Source organism: Panicum virgatum, chromosome 3K, assembly GCF_016808335.1.
Source record: "Panicum virgatum strain AP13 chromosome 3K, P.virgatum_v5, whole genome shotgun sequence".
Classification (NCBI taxonomy): domain Eukaryota; kingdom Viridiplantae; phylum Streptophyta; class Magnoliopsida; order Poales; family Poaceae; genus Panicum; species Panicum virgatum.
The window spans coordinates 27,422,168-27,426,400 of NC_053138.1; the positions used below are offsets into that span (position 1 = coordinate 27,422,168).

Below are 4,233 nucleotides of genomic sequence, written 5' to 3' on the forward strand. Positions count from 1 at the left end.
AACTCAGTCCTCTTTCATGCTTAGTTTCCTTTCCAACATTGTAGCAGATGGCACTAGAACTTCATCTGGTTTCAAAAAAGTTCATCTCAATTCCTGTGCTAAGGCTTTGAATGATTATTTCAAGCTGAATAGAACTGGTGACTAGATTGCTAATCATCTGAAAACATGGAAAAAGAAGTATGTTAAAATCAACCAACTTAGAAAGTTGAGTGCTGCCATCTGGGATGAGAACAATTTCATAATTACTCTTGACCATGAGCACTACACAGGCCATGTGGTGGTAAGCCGGCAGCAGCTATTCTTGTTTAATTGTTGCTATATCTCTATATTTATTTATGCTACCACTAATAATTATATCACTCTTTTATAGGATCACAAAGGTGAAGATGAATATGTAAACAAGCACTGCAGTACTATGGAGACTTGGCTACTATCTTTGGTCATAGTGTGGCTACTGGTCAGTATGCAAAGGGCTCAAATGACCCTTTAGGCACAGCAGGAGAAGATGGAGAAAATGAAGGGGAACACAATGGTGCCGCAGCCACCCCTGATGATAATGGAGCAAGCAGACCAAACAAGAAAGCCAAAATTGTTGAGGGTGATGGTGATGGTTTGGTTGCAGCACTTAAAGAAGGCTCTGAAAAGCTTTCTGATGCTATCAAGGAGGCTGCTAAAGCGGACAATGTGCTGCCACCAGAGTTGTTTGATACTGTGAACAATCTTCCAGGTTTTGAACATGAGCACAAGTCGTTTTACTTTCTACACTTGGTGAACAATGCTCATATTGCTAGAGCTTTCAGCTCCCTGCCCACTGATCGCAAAATAACTTGGATGGCCAAGTTTGTTACTTGCACTATGGTATAGATTGTGGTTGCTCGAGCTTTTGGTTGTGTTACTGGTGGACCTCATGTTGTTCGAGCTTTTGGTTGTGTAGACTTGTGGACCTCATGTTGCTATAGCTTTTGGTAGAACCTAGAGCTTTAAGTTGTATGGGCTGTGAACTCAGGTTGTTACAACTCATGCCTGATGCAATGGTGGTATAGAATCTGGCCATTTCATACTTAACTTTTGATTGTACCCATAAACAATGCACTGTGGGTTAATTAAGTATATATCATATGTCATGATCTCTTAATTATATATGTAACTGTGATATATATGTAATTGTGATGTATACTATTATTTCATTGTTTATATGTGGGTTATGATTGACCACTGGTGGTAAACTCACCAGAAGAGAGAAGTGGGTAACCAGAAACAAGTCCCCATTCTTATTCTCCAACCAAACAAAAGATAGAATGGCTCTGTTCTTCAAACCAAACACAAAAATGGGATGGCTCCGTCCCTCCAACCAAACATTTATTGGAGCCATTTCACTCCAAGAACATAAGATGGAGCCATTCCATTCCATTTCATTTCATTTCGCTCTCCAACCAAACACACCCTAACCCTAGCTGAACTCGAGCGGACCGTGCGTGCCGACCTCCACTCCAATCCGATATGTTCACCTCCATCTGCCGCCGGCGGCTCCTCCGCCTCCGCCGAATCCCCTCCGCCACTGGCGCAAACCCCATCCAACCCAACCCCATCAACGCCCCCCTCTCCATCGGATACTCCTCAGCTTCCCCCGCGGGCTTCCCCATCTCCGAGCCCTGCCCCGCCACCGTCTCCTACTTGATCTCGTGCGGACTCTCCCCCGCTGTCGCGGCCGCCTGCAAGCTCCGCATCCGCTCCACCGAGAGGGCCGATGCCGTGCTCGCGCTCTTCCGGAGCTACGGATTCGGCGACGCGCACATTGCCAAGGCAGTCCACCAAGCCCAGGGGTCCTCAACCTCGACCCCGACCGGATCCTCCGCCCCAAGCTCGATTTCTTCGCCTCCCTCGGCGTCCAGCCCCCGAGGCTCGCCACCACGACGGTCCTCCTCACACGGAGCCTCGGCAAGCACCTTGTCCCATGCATCCAATTCCTCTGCGGCATCATCGGCACCGACCGCAACATTTGCCGAGCCATCTTCCTCAATCCACGCGGCATCTCGGCTAATCTGGAGAAGCAAATGCGGCCCTGCGTGGACACCCTCCGCCACCTCGGGCTCCGCGAGGAGTCCATCTCGAAGCTCCTCATCTTGGGGATGAGCGCGCTCCTGATCCCGCCCAACCGCATGTGCGTGATCTTCGAGGACCTCAAGGCGCTCGGCGCGAGCGTAAAGACTACGGGCTTCCTCTACGGCATCCGCGCGCGCAGCTGCCTCAGTAGGGACTAGGGAGACGTGGCTGCAAAAGTTGGCCCTGTACCAGAGCTTTGGAGTGTCAGAGGGCGAGCTGCTCATGGCGTTGAAGAAGCAGCCCACGATGCTGCTCTATTCCAAGAAGAACATAACGAAGAAGCTGCGGTTCTACCTGGACGAGCTGAAGCTTGAAGTAAGCGATGTAATGGGGCGGCCTGTGCTTATGGGGTATAGCGTGGAGAAGTGCATCATACCAAGGTGCGCTGTGCTGAATGTGTTGATGAGGGAGGGGAAGATTGAGCCAAACATCAACTTACTTTCAGCATTGCTCCATAGTACCAGCCAGTTCTCTCGGAAGTATGTGCTGAGGTATGCTCATGATGTGCCAGATGTTGTTAAGGCATATAAGGGTGAGATTAAATTTGAAGGTTTCAGTGATCATGGTGTTTTAGTTCCTGTGAAGCCATGAGACTACCTTGCTATGGCCCTATGGGTAGGTTGCATATTTGCAATGATATTGGCATCAAAGTATGCTATGACTTTCCAAAACGCGATGCGCCGATGTTACTCATTTCAGGCCATCTTTTGCTCTGTTCCATCTTCATGCTGTTTGCCATGTGGTAACCTCTGTCCTAACAAATCTAGAAATGTAGAGCTTTGCGATGATGTTGAAGTAACTAGATCTGGAATGTCGAACTGGTTCATTCAATTGTTTATGCTCTTTAATCTGTTTCATTCACAAAACTAAGATTTTGATATTTCTATGTGGAATGGCCTTAGTGCTGCTTTTCTTTTTACTACCCACTTCAAGACTAAAGTTGAGAACATTCTGATTTTGTTGGTCCTTTGGAACCAGGATATTTGGGAGTGCATCTACTGGATTTTCATACAATGTTGAGCATTTAAAAGTAAAAGCTTGTAGCTCAGTTTAAAAATGGCTGTTGTGGGTTTGATGCACTTCTCGAGTTGCTGTCAAATCTGTAAAGTTTGTGTTTGTAAAGATGATATTGTGTTTGAAAATGTCCTTCTAGAATGAGGCTCTTGCCATTGCGAATTACAATGCTACCGACCTTTTTCTAAGCTGAATGCCTGAATAGATAACCATAGTAAAAATAAAGGTGGTGAATTTGCTTATGGTTGCATGCTTGCAGTATACCATGCCATGTGAGGATTGAGCCGTTCATCTGGTTCAGCATACAGGAAACTTCATATACTAATTATTAATCTGACGCACCTTTTATCCTGGACGTGGCCCAACAGTCACGGTTCGTGGGCTGATTTGAGCCTGTTGTCTATATGAGGCCAAGTGATCAGGCCATCGCGCTTCACGCGAAGCACTCGCCTAGCCCTAGCAAGCAGGCGGCCGCCGCAAAGGCGATCAGAAAGGCCACGGCGGCCGGCGGGTGGCGCGCAGGCAAGGCAGCCCAGCCACTCGGATTCACACACACAGCGGCCATCCTCACGCACGCGCTCTTCCACCAGCATCGCTGACGCTCCCCGACGCCAAGCACGTACGATCCCGAGCCCAAGACCGAGAGGAATCGTGCACCACCACCGGCAGCAAGGTACAACCGGTGAGCCCCATGGATTACAACCCCGGAGGCGGCGGAAACTTCCACATGATGTGCGAGTACTGCGGCACCGTCGCCGAATACAGCGCTGACGACGCCGACGACGGCTTGTTCTCATGCCATTGCCCAAGGTGTTATGCCGTCCACACCCACACCTCAACGCAGGCCGCCGCCACCAACCACGCCGACATCCCTGCCGCCGCGTCCGGGGACCTCGCGGGGGCCCGGGACAAGCGCCGGCGCGTCGGGGGAGCGGGAGGACTTGGGGGCGCGGGTGCGGGGGCTCCTGGTGATGATGACCCTGCCCTTGCTGCAGCGGCAGCGGCAGCTGGAGGTGCTGATGGAGCGGCACCGGCCGAGCGCGCGCGCGTGCGGCGTCGTCGCCGGCGCCGGCGCCGTCTGGGGCCGGTGGAACGCTGCGACGACAGCGGTGCTCA

At 50.6% G+C, this 4,233-nt stretch overlaps 1 pseudogene; it reads left to right on the plus strand.

Annotated features, from left to right (window-relative positions):
• The first annotated feature begins 1,500 nt into the window (after nucleotides 1-1,500).
• On the plus strand, nucleotides 1,501-3,447 carry LOC120698765 (annotated as a pseudogene).
• Nucleotides 3,448-4,233: the final 786 nt, after the last annotated feature.